The sequence below is a fragment of the Cibotium barometz genome, chromosome 24, assembly GCF_041138505.1.
Source record: "Cibotium barometz isolate CiBa-2024 chromosome 24, ASM4113850v1, whole genome shotgun sequence".
Taxonomy (NCBI): domain Eukaryota; kingdom Viridiplantae; phylum Streptophyta; class Polypodiopsida; order Cyatheales; family Cibotiaceae; genus Cibotium; species Cibotium barometz.
This window is the reverse complement of record NC_141069.1, coordinates 39112213-39125652: the sequence shown is the minus strand read 5'-3', so window position 1 is coordinate 39125652 and position 13440 is coordinate 39112213.

Genomic DNA, 13440 nt, shown 5'->3' with positions numbered 1-13440 from the left:
GAAAAAGCATTCTTCACCCGAGGAGGATTCTCTCGAGGACGAGGACAAGGAAGAGGCAGAGTAGGAGGGAGGACCTTCACTTGCCACGAATGTGGAAAGCCAAGACACATGGCGAGAGACTGCTACAGCAAACCCAATGAAGAAGGAACGACATCGGCAAACTTCATGGAGGCTCCAAGGGAAGTGGAGTCGGATCATCTTTTCTGAGAGAGAGAGAGAGAGAGAGAGAGAGAACCCACAACCCAATGTAACCTGCCCCAACAAAGTAAAACCACCTCTGAGCCACCGATGATGTAGGCCACGTGGTAGAGAGATGTATGTGTGAGCACTTTAGTCAAGGTCGCGGGCAACTATAGTAAGCCTTGGACACATAGAGAGAGAGAGTGTCAAGGACTACGAGTTTAGGGATCTGAGGCACTGGTCGCAGGCTATCAAGTAAGAGAGAAACTTGATATAGGGTCCAGGTGTGCTGAGATAACTTGAGGGGAGGAGTAGACACTGGTCGCGGACTACCAAGTAAAGGGAGGCAAACTTGGTATAGGGTCTAGGTGTACTAGGAGTATTCACTTGAGGGGAGGTGTTGAAATATACAAGTGAATAGGGTGTGTGTGGGAACAAGCTCTTGGATAGAGGCTGTAAAAGAGGAGATGTAATTGTGAAAGAACCTGTGAAAAGGTTAGAAGAATCTACTGGGAGAGAATAATGGGTAGCATGAGGGAATTTAGGAGTGTGGAGATATTCTGGGAGATATTCAGGGAAAAGAGAAGAGGTGGAGAGAATCAGGCAAAAGGTGGAGATATTCTGGGAGTGAATCATGGAGAAATCAATGGGATTTGATGCTTGATGTAAACTCTATAAATTGAGGCATAGCCCTAATGAGAATTTGCTGGTTTTTGAGTATCCATGCCTACATTAATCTATGTGCTAATTATTCACTAATTACGTCTTAATCACTTGCTAATCACTTTGTTAATTATGTTGATTCTAGTGTTTGATCCACCATAGCTCATCATTTTGCTCAAATTTCAACAATTTATAGGTGAGAGAGGCCACTAACCAAGTCCAACCAGGTTCTAGAATTTTCTAGGTTCAGTTGTTTGACTCAATTTGGACAAGATTTGGACTAGTTTGGCTCCCTTTTTTATTTGGTTTGATCCAGGAGAGAGGAGAGATAAAAATATCACATTTTTTTGAATTGAAAACCCTTCCACACATGTGAAAAAGGTGCCTACCTCAAAGGTCCCCCTCTCCTTACCAAGGTGTCAAAAATGGATCATTTCTCTAAAATATCTCATTTTTTAGTAATATCTCTTACTTTTGAACTAATAAACCTTATACCTAGTCAACTCTTCATCTTATGTGAGAAATTACTCATTTTTGGATATTTTCTTTTATTCTTTAGATTTATCTCATCCCAACACTTGGATTAATCCATTTGGCCCATTGGAACCTTAATTGGACCATAATCCAAAAAATTCTGAAAATGTAGACCCTTAGGCTAAGGTCCCTTATACCATTTTCAATTAATTCCTAATGCACATTGGAAAGATCATTTTGAAATTTTCATTTAGGGGAATTCATTTTAGACATTAGGAGGATTTTTATATTTAAAGATATCTCAATTTTGGATTACCTCTCTCTAAACATTTTCTGTCTCTAGGCTAAAACAGGGTGAAACAAGATCTTTCTTTTATTTCAAGAGGGGAATAATTAAAAGAATAGAAGGGGAGGTTCTTACACCTTTACACCTCAAAAACTGGAGGGAGGAATCTTACATCCTACCCTACTTAAAAAATGCGAGATGTCCTCATCTCGCAACAGCTGGAGGATATTCTCTTAGTTCTCTTTCTTCTTCTATTACTTCCAGTGTTACTGCCTTGGAAGTAGATGGCCAATTTGGGAACATTCCCCTATTCAGAGGCGGAGGTCTTGCATTACTTTGGATTGAAACTGAGGGTTGGTTAGAGGGTCTACCTCTGGGATTTCCCTGATTTTGACGGAAAGGAACCTGATTACTCGGGAAGGAAGGATCTGGAATCTGGAATCTTGGTCCTTGACTTCCCTGCCCCAAAAACCTTGATCCAAAAGGAGTTGGGCAATCCATACTAAGATGTCCAAATCCATGACAGTTATAGCATTTCACTTCTTTGTTCAAGGGTGGAACTTCTGAAGTTGAATTCAAGGAGATTGAGTTCCGGGAAAAAGACATTTCTTCCATTCTGGAACTTCCCATATCTTGAGTTTGACCTTGTTGTCTCTTAGGTGGTGGAAAGTTGGAATCACCTTCCGGATCTAGAAATCTTTTGAAAGATGATGGTGCTAGCTTTAGCGGGACTTGACATCAAATGCCTTGGCGAAATCCTTCGCCATCTGCACTGCTTCGGCCATGGAAACTGGCTTGACATTCTTCACTAGGATATTCAAGGGTTCGTTCAATCCCCAAATGAACTTGGCCATCAGTTGTTCTTCATCTAGCGGTGGACGAGTACTTTAGGAGGAGAGCGAACGCTTGGTGATACACTTCGATAGTTCTGCTCCCCTGGGTTAACTCTAAGAGTTCATTCATCTTGGTTTTCAAAAAGCCTGGAGGATAGAATCTCTTCCTTAGGTAAATCTTGAGATCATTCTATGTCTGGGTGTTCCGATCCTCTAGACGGTTTGTCTCGGAGTGGTTTCTCCATGCCACTCTGGCTATTTCTACTATCTTCAGCCTTGTAAGAGACATTTTACTTTTCTCATTGTACCCAGTGACATTAAAGTATTCTTCCATTGCTTCGATCCACTTCTGCATAGCCTCACCCAAGTTTTCTCCTTCACCCTTGAAAGGTCCAGGTTGCGATATATGAAGAGTTTTACAAACATCTGGATCAAGCTTTTCCTCATCAAGTTGGGGGTTAACATTCCCACCACCAAGACCTCGATCCATGATCCTATCAATACAAAAATTCTTGTTAAGTCCCTTTTTTTTCCAAATTAACCTAGACACTCAGGTGAAAAGATCACTTTATTTATAATTCAAATCCGACTTTAGATCCAACTGATTATGGGGTTCTTTATAGTTTGGTCATCCCCCCATAGAATCCTGGGATAAAGATCTCTTCTATAAGAAGAACATACAGAACTAGTTACTAGAGAATAATTCATTCATATTCTTAACACAATAACGATCCATCAGACCGAAAATTTCATATGAACATTCCTCCACACGGGAATTTCAGCTATGCAAGTTCTCAATTTGTCATCCCTTAATTAGATCCACTGGGTCAAAGGTCAACAGAGCAGCAATTTGTCAACACAATCCACTAATCTCATAGTGATTGCTGAAGTTACTAACGTCATTACTGGGATTCGTCCTCCCATTCATCCTCATTGTGGCTTTGTTCAACTTATCTTCTTTCAACCAGAATTCAGAAATCATCATCTATCCAAATCAATTCATCAATTCTCAACCAGAATTCAAAAACCATATCAACCAGCATTCGAATTCATCCTCTGGATAGCATTTTTTCTTATAACTTCAAGGTCTTAGATTTACTCATATATATTGTCAATAAAGAGCTGCAGATATACCCACGATATATACGGGTAATTGCAGTACTTCCATCTGAAGACCCAATTTCCAATTTATGAATCTTCATTCTGAATATCAGTTTGTATGAATTTTTGACATTTCTTGCTTCTCGGTTGATCCACATTAGCCGATTCGCTCTGATACCAGCTGAAAGATCCCTGCCCCCTTATCAGGGGTGCTAGTAGTGGAAGTAGCACTTCTTACACACAGGGCAGAGTCTCCCACTCGGGGGCCTCACCCACGGATATCCAGACAAGGGACTAATCCCTCGGTTCTTCCAAAATAGAATCCGAAAAAACTTCCCTCGCCCAGCAGACATAATAGGCGATTCCACTGGAAAAAATCTATTCTAACATAGTCAAGGGCCTTAACTAGCCAAATTGATCCGACCGAACCTGTAAGTCACATGGTCAGATCAAGGAAGAGACTTGCACTTGGATCATAGAGACCAACACTTTTTCCTCATCAAGAGGCACAGCCGTTGATTCTTTTCCATAGAACAAGGGTTATCCAGGATTTTACTTCAACTATCGTAACATAACAGAATTGAGCCTCATTTTAGGGATCCATCAGTCCAGCCTAATCCCATGGGTTAGCCAACAGCCTAACCACTATAGTGATAGGACAAATTAGAAATTTGGTTATGTTTTGCCCTACGTACCAGGGAAAAGAGTTCCCAGCCCCCTACTAGCTAGCGCTTCAAGCAAACTTCAAGATAGTCACACCACTTACACACCCAATATGAAATTGCCTGTTTCACAGATTCAACTGTCTTTAAAACAATCTTTTAATGAAACCATAGTATCACTGATCATAATCCTCCAAAATGTCTAGCTTGAATTCTAATTTCCAATCATTCCTTCATCGGTGTACCTATGGCATCATTGGCAACCAAAACGCTCACCACCTATTCACTCAAAGGCCTTTTCAATAGTTCCTAGCTCATAGTACCCGGAAATATAATCACATAAGAAAATCAAGATGGACTCTCCATTGAAGATCAGCAAGATCAACCAACAGATCCATATAAAAGAGCCATGGACTCATCCGTTGAGGACTAGCAAGGCCAATCAACTAGATCCATGCTCGAGTTCAGAAAACAACTCTAATTCCTTGTTCCATTTTCTTCCTCGACGTGCACGTGTGGATATCTTCGGCGACCGAGCACCGTATGGTCAGCACCCTCTAGGCTCCTTCGCAGGTCACCTAGCGCTTCACTCATAGGCCGCTTCCTTGGTCCCTCATCTACCATATCGGAAGCTCACCATTTAAATCAAACCGAGGCTGGTCAAGGCCTCGGCCGACCTTGCTACGCGAGACGTCCTCCATTGACTCTCCGTCAGCTGTTTCAACTTTATCACTTAGGTCTACGACCTCATTCACAAGATGGTCAAAATGCTTCCCCAGTATTCTTGACATAAAACAGTCATTTAAAAACAGGTTTTATAAATACAGTTTCTAACGAACTCTCATCTTTCCACATCATTTCTCGTTATTCCACATTCTTCTACATCAATTCACATTGCTTATTCCACATCCAATCATATGTATTCCCATCATCTTCATCCATTCTCATCCAATCACATCATATTACATCTCATCACATCTATCCACCTCATATCTCATCCATTCATACATCACATCACATTCACATCTCACCACATCCACTCACATCTCATCACATCCATCACACCCATTCACATCCCACATTCATTCACATCTCGCCACATCAATCCTCATCTTATCACATCTCGTTCACATCCATCCACATCACATCACATTACATCACATCCACATCTATCCATATCACATCTCATTCATTCCATCCACATCTATCCATATCACACCTCATCTATTCACAGCTCATCACATTCATCCACATCCATTCATTCATTCACATTCACATTCACATTCATCCACATCCTTTCATCCATTCATTCATTCACATTCACATCTATCCACATCCATCCATTCATTCACATGCACATCTATCACACATCACATCTCATTCACATCTATCCACATCCATCCATTCATTCACATGCACATCTATCACACATCTATCCATTCCACATCCATCCATTCATTCACATGCACATCTATCCACATCCATCCATTCATTCACATGCACATCTATCACACATCACATCTCATTCACATCTATCCACATCCATTAATTCATTCACATTCACATCCATCCACATCCATCCATTCATTCACATGCACATCTATCACACATCACATCTCATTCTCATCCATTTACATCACATCACATCCTTTCACATATCATTCACATGTCATCACATTCACATCCACATTCATTTAAATCACATCACATCTCATCACATCTTATCACATGTCATCACATTCACATCCACATTCATTTAAATCACATCACATCTCATCACATCCACTCACATCTCATCACATCACATTCACATCTTATCACATCACAGTCACATCTTATCACATCACATTTATATCTCCTCTTATCACATTCACATCTCATCTAATCACATCGCATCCATTAACATCCCATCACATTCATTTACATTCATTCAGATCCACATCACATCTTATCACATCCACTTTTAGTACCGTTTTCTACTTTCACTATTGATAGGACTTTTCTAAGTTTCTTTCAATTGCTTGGCCTAGTTTCTTTCAATTGCTTGGCCTAGTTTCTTTCAATTGCTTGGCATAGTTAAAGGTACTTTTTCTCGATCCCATTGAATCTACGTATCACAGTGTCATTGAAGGTTTAGAAAGGGAAAATAAACCTGATCAGAATTGAATAATAAAAACTCAAAAAGAGTATTTAAGTATCGTATTTTCATTCCTTAAGCTTTATTAATGAGAATTAATTCTAAACTTTCGTTTACTCATTGGATCCTCGATCCTCCCAGGGATTCCAGATTCTCTTTTCTAAATAAGAATTATCCAAGTTTTCTACATGGATATTTTCATATTCTTTCTCAAATTTCTCAAGTAAGATATATTCAATATTCTTCTTTTTGAGTACAAGATTCATGGGATTTACAAAAATCAATTCTACCCATATTTTTCAATAAAAATAATAATACTCAAAATTTCACTTTTGATAAATACTCATAATTTGAATTATGCCAAAAATTCCTCTTTTACCATTTAATTACTTGGATCTCAAATAGCATGGGAATCCCTTTTTTTGCATAAAATAAATTTACCAAAAATTTCTCTTTTCTTTCAATTAAATATTTATGCATAAATACAAAAAGTTTATTTCCCATGAATATGATGAAAATCATTCTTTTTGCATAGGATGTCCAATCCTAGAATATGGTAGGAAGTCCTCTTTTAGCATTATGCATAAAAATAAGATATGTATTATTTTTTGAAAATTTTACCATAGCTTCGCTGCTACTATTATTGATAATTCGTAATTTTTCCTAAAAGAGTAAAAGCTTGTAATGAAAATATGATAGTAGTTTCTCTTTTATACTTAAAATCAAACTATGAATTTAAATCATAATTATAAACATAACTATAATTATCCCACTAGATTAAGTTAATTTCAACATTCCTCTTTTTCCAAATTGTTAGGATAATCCATTTCTCATTTAGAATGAATTAAAGTAGTTTTTAACTACTCATAAATAATCTAAAATTATTTACTATTATTTTAATAGCACAAAATCATGAAAATATCATTTTCTTAATCTCTAGCTTATCAAGCCTAGAGTTTAGCTTTGAATTAAAAGACTATCATTGAGAAGCATCCTTTTCCAAGGGATTTAGCCATAAAGATGGCTATTCTTTTAGAGAGAGAGATTTACTTAAAGAAAGCATTACAAATAAGCATAAAGATTAACTTTCTCTTAAACATTAAGACTTTTAGGAAAAGCTTGATTTGAATTAAAACAATTATTTTGAAAGCTTCTCAAGCTTGAGAGGGGTTGAGAAGAAGAAAGTCATTGAGATAATTTGAAAAAACCATATAAATCAATTTTACCTCCAAGTTTGGCTTGATTCTTTGTTTAGCAGTGAAGCCCTCGACCAATCAATTGGTCCACCAAGAGGAGGAGAGCAACTCCAAGAGTTGTAGAGAGGGAGAAGCTCCAAGCTCCCAAGAGAGAAAAATTTAAGGGATAATAGAAAATATGATTATTTTAATATAATACTGGCATGGTATAGCTAAGAGGACCATGTCACCCTCATTCATATGTTTGTCCTTGAGTTGATCATCAAACCATTGTTTACGCCTGAGCTTCTCTACAATCATATTGTAAACTGTAAAGAGGCGGGTTTCATCAAGCTTTTCAAGTTCGAATAGGCGATAGCTTAAGGCAGAATGGCACACAGGGTTGTGTTTGTGCTTTCGGCTTGGCCATTCTCTTGAGGATAGTAAGGGGAGGACTTCCTGTGGGTGATAAGGAACTCTTACAAAGAGAAATTTGATTACCTTGTCAATGAAATGCGTTCCATTGTCGCTGACAAGCTCAAGAGGAAAATCGAAGCGTGTGATTACAGACTCATAGAGAAATTTAGCCATCGATCGAGCATCAGCTTTGTGGGTTACATGAGCTTCTACCCACTTCATGTAGTAGTCTATGGAGCCAATTATATATCTGGCTTGAGTGTATTTGACTACTGGATTGATGGGTCCTACACGAAGTCTATGCCCCATTTTTCAAATGGTTATAAGGACACAATGGGGTTCAGGGGCATGTGATCCTTGAAACGAGGGATTACTATGCTCTAGCATTCATCACATCGTTTAACATACTCAGCAGCGTTAGCCATTAAGGTGGGCCACCATAACCCAACTCTATGAGAACCTTACGAGTAGTGATGTCTGCTATAAAGTGCTCGCCCCAGCATAGGCAGAGTGAGCCTGTTCAAGGAGAGGAAGACATACGTGTCTTCTCTAACACGTCTTAGGATTTTGTCCTTGCCCTGCTTGTAAAGTTGACCTGTGAAAAGCTGGTAAGGGGCCACATTTTTTATTAAACGATGGGCACAGTCCTTGTTGAGGAGAGGATCAACTGGTAAGCCATTGGCAAAGAAGTGAGCCACTTCTTTGCCCCATTCACAAATTAAGCAAAGTTAGAACAGGGCGGCGTCTAGTAAACCATTGTCTACTCCCATTGGTTGTTCGTCATTGGGGATCCTTGACATGTGGTCTAAAAGAACATGCTAAGAGCCTTTCCTTACTGTAATAGTGAAATCAAACTCAAGCAAGATAAGTGACCACCTGGTGATTTTGCATGTCATACAGGGCTTATTGACCAAGTACCAGAGGCCTTGATGGTCTACAAAGAAGACAAACTTGGTCGCCAGAAGATAATGGTGGAATTTCTTAACCATGTAAACCATCGCTAATCCTTCTTCTTAGTTGTGATGTAATTTCTTCAATTTGGACATGGAAGATGAGATCCCGGATGGGGGATCTAAGGGTTGGAGCACTTGCTAAGAATTTTTTGAGTGTGGCGTAGGCCCTTTGGCATTCTTCTGTCCACTCAAAAACTATAGGGAGTTCGTAAAGGGGTCTAGCAATATCAGCGTACATAAAAATGAATTATCGATAATAGCCGATGTGTCCCATGAAGCACACTAGACAGCCTTGAAGTGGTAGATGGGGGAAGCTCGAGAATGAGCCGCACCTTGCTGTCATCAGTTGTTGATATTCCTTGTCTGGAGACAATGTGTCCCAAGATCACTCTGTACTGAACCCAGAATTGGCATTTAAGAGGGTTCAACGAGATGCGGTATAGTCTGCATTGCTCTAGTACCTTGCGCAAACATGTGACGACGTGCTCCGTCCAGGAAGAATTCACACATAGGTCATCCATGAATACTTCGAGGAATTTTCAGAGATATTCCTTGTAAGCTATACACATTAAGAATTGGAAGATTTCGAGGGCATTGGTCAACCCAAAGGTTCAGATCAATCAACACCTGGTTGTATCCAGAGAATCCACCTAGGAAGTTGTAAGCTTCCTTTCCCGCCGCTACTCTCTCTAGCACATGTTCAGTGAATGGTAAAGGATAGTGATCCCTTATGGTGGTGGCATTGACCTTTTGAGGTCAACGCACACCCTGACCTTTTTGTTTTTCTTGGGCACTATCACGATCGGTGATACCCACTCTGTATGTTGTATTTCATAGATGAATCCGACATCGACGCAATAAGTCTTTCAATATCTTTGTGGACCATCTTGGAGTATTTGGAGTTCATTGGGTAAGCTCGTTGTTTGACTGGCCTAGCTCCATTAACCATGGGAATGGTGTGCCTGAAACCTTCTAGGGGTACACCCTTCATATCCGTGTAGAGCAATGAGCTCACTTCTTCTTCTTCTCTTGAAAGGTCTTCTGCAACAAATACAGGCCTCGGGTCTTCACCTGGGCCTACCAAGTTCACTTCCTTAACCTTGGTTGGACCGTCATATGAGGTCCTAGGTTGCCCACTATTAGATCTTTGAGCCGAATCGTATTGAACAAAGCGATCGGCCATTTGAAATGTCTTAAAGTGCTTGGGCACCTGTCGTGTTTCTTCAGCTTTAGCACTTTCCTCATCAATTAGCCTTTTGGATTCTTTTTTTGCGAGTGCTAACTTTTTGTTGCGTGCCTTGCATGCAGAGCAACAAAGCTTTTTAGGGAGTAGTTCTGGTTGAATGGGTTCAATTGGCTATGGGACAGTAGTGTGGACCAAAAGAGAACTGTTTGTAAACTCTTTTTTCCACATTTCATTGAAATGCTCATGTGCTTCCAACGGCACCCACATATTTCAACCATGGGTTTCAAAATTGTTTGGGAAGATATACCTCTCTCGCCCAAGGAATCCTTCGGGCCTATGAGTTTTATGGGAGTGTGCACTCCTTGGTGGCTTGGCTCGAACACCCTGTTCAAGCTCTTGCATGGCTATATTGGGCATATATGCTGAACTAAGCATATATAATGATGTAAGCTCTTTCCCATCTATTTGTGGCAAATCTTGCACTAGTTTCTCTAGGCAAGATGTCTAGGATAGCGAGGATATGCATCCAGTTCTCAGAGTCTTCCGGCTCTGGAAGTGGTGTACAAAATCCTCACTCTACCTTTCATTATCCAGTGTTTTACGGCATGTCTGGCATAGATGAACTTCAGTAGTTCGTGTAGTTGTTACTAAGCCCTAATGCAACAAATGATCCAGCAATGCAGAATCAACCAAGGCTGGGATCGAGGGGGCCATCCAGATCTTTATTCTAGAAGGGAACTCGTATGGTGCCCAACCTGTCGAGAAAACCATACTGGCATTGAATGTCCTCATTTGAGACCCTGCCCAAGTCTCTATTGTACCTACTATGTGAAGTGGGGCAACCATGAGATCTCTAACTGCTACCATCACAAGGCTACTTTAGCTCGAGCTATGCGGCCTCAGGTACTGCCCCGCCAACCCCAGGCAACCCCAGGCAACCCCACTGGCTTTGCCAGCTCCTGCACATCATAACGCTCCTCAACTTGGCCAAGAGGTGGCCCAAAGAAAAATCCTTAGGGTACAAGAAATGCCCTTACCAACCCCAATTATCCCACCACAGCCCCCCCGTTACCCAGAGTCGCACCAGTTCGTTAGATTACCCTGACAGAAATCTTCAAGGATGGGAATGAGGGAGAAATCCTAGAGACTCCCACTTATGAAACCCAAGAGCCCATGAGCCCTCCCTCACAAATTCAGTCACTATGTCATGCAAGGTGATCAAATGTACCCTGTGTACTTAGCAGCCCTAATATTGCAGGCTAGGGATGTGAATCGAAGAACAAGAAGACTGCCCACCACCATCAGTGTTATGATTATGGTGGACCTCACCAAGTGGCTGAGTGTCCCAACAAGAATAGAACGACGAGTGCCCCTACAGGTGCTTCTGCCATGACTCCACTATGCGTTGGATGTGGTATCAATCATATGTATAAAGACTACCTGCTAAGACCAAGAACAACTCAAAAGGCTCACGAAGTTAATCTCCCAGCACCAGCCTTAACTTGCTGAGTGTTAGAAATGGTTTCATTCAAGCAGTCCCCCTCAACGTAGTAACAGACACAGTAATAGACTACAGAACCGGCAAAGGGCCACAACACATGCTGTTGTAGAGGCATCAACCTCTCAAAACTAGGACCAAGAAAGAGCCCTTAAACAAGCCCGAGTAACCCGGCGCTTACGAAATAAATCCACCAAGGTTGGGAAGGGTGAAAGCGGAGTGATTATCAAAAGCGGTTCTGACTCTGGCACAACAACTCATCCTTCGACTTCTTCATCTGAAGAAGAAGATATGTTACGTGCCATAGCCCACGCCCAAAGCCCCATTGACCCCCGTCAGCTACTTAAAAAGCTTATGGAGTATCTGAATCCTAGGTTGGGAAGGGTGAGAGCGAAGTGATTATCAAAAGCAGTTTTGACTCTGGGCACAACAACTCATCCTTTGACTTCTTCATTTGAAGAAGAAGAAGATATGCTACGTGTGCCATAGCCCACGCCTAAAAACCCATTGACCCCCATCAGCTACCCAAAAAGCTTATGGAGTATCCGAATCCTATTGAGGAAAAAGAAAGGCTCCAAGCTGCCCAAGAGTTAGTTCGTGAGAGTGCCAAGATTAGTTGGAAGCTGATCCTCCTACTACTACCTTAAGCCATGCCTGTCTGTCTCAAACCAGAGACCTGCGCATGACACTCAGGTTTATCCTTTTGCAAACTTCCAAACCAACCACTCTCGCAAAGAGTTAATAGAAGAGGAAGCTACCCCCCAACAGAAAGACAGGGTGGCAGAATATCTTAGAGACTTGGGAGATGAACATCATAGGGAAACCAATGCAGAAATCCCTATTCCCATCCCATACACCTCAAAAAGCTTGAGACAAAGTAGACCCAACCTTCCTCAGAGGACAGCCTCTGTTCCAAGAGACATTGCACGTCTCTCTTCTTTCTTCTCTTCTTAGGTCCAAATTCCTATCGTGGCACCTTGCTCCAAGGAGCCCAATCCTATGGAACAACTTGAAAGACTGGATGGAGAGACGTCTCAGGTCAGGCATGCACAAAAACATGGAGCCTGACAGCTTTGATGAATTTGAGGAAGAAGATTTCCACATACCTCTTAAGGTAAAAAGGACCCCTCCTATTTGAGTGAACAAGCTCGCACAATACTTTAAAGGAGATGAACTTTAATGTGGCCTTGCCTCGATAACTTTCGGCGGCCACCAAGTTACTACAATCTTGGATGGAGGAGCCGGAGTGAGCATTGTGAGTGACCAAACAATGCTGGGAAAAATGGGGAGCACTTGCCCTAGATAACACTTGATTGTTAGTGAAACTTGCTGATAGAGCCATCGCTAGACCCATTGGTCTACTAAGGGATCTAAAATTAAGATTCTGGGAACCACCTACCGCCACACTTTTGTGGTAATGAATTTTGGACATTAGCCAGTTTCATATGACTACATTGGCAGACCCTTTATACTGACCACATCTACATTCAAAGAAAAGATCTTACCTTCAAGATCAATCTACGCACGTGGAAAGTACACCCCAGAAGTGGCAAACTATTTGCAGACGGCCAGATGCTCCACACTTTGACCAAACGTGGAATCCTTACCCTTTTCATTAGGCTTGCTGGTGGTCTTGAAGGAGGCTTCTGATGCACCTTCATGGAGTTGTTGGGAACGTGTTCCCTTGAAGTTATCATCAAATTTTAGAGCCCTCCTACAGCATCTACAACATTGTTCAAAAGAGGTGTGTCCCAAGGCAAACAAGGAGTTGTGCAGGGGAATATCTTCAAGTCCCTCCATAAATCTCCCAATTAGTTCTCATTGGAGAACTTGTCTGCAATACTACAACGTGAGTGGAGATATCTGACTATGTTT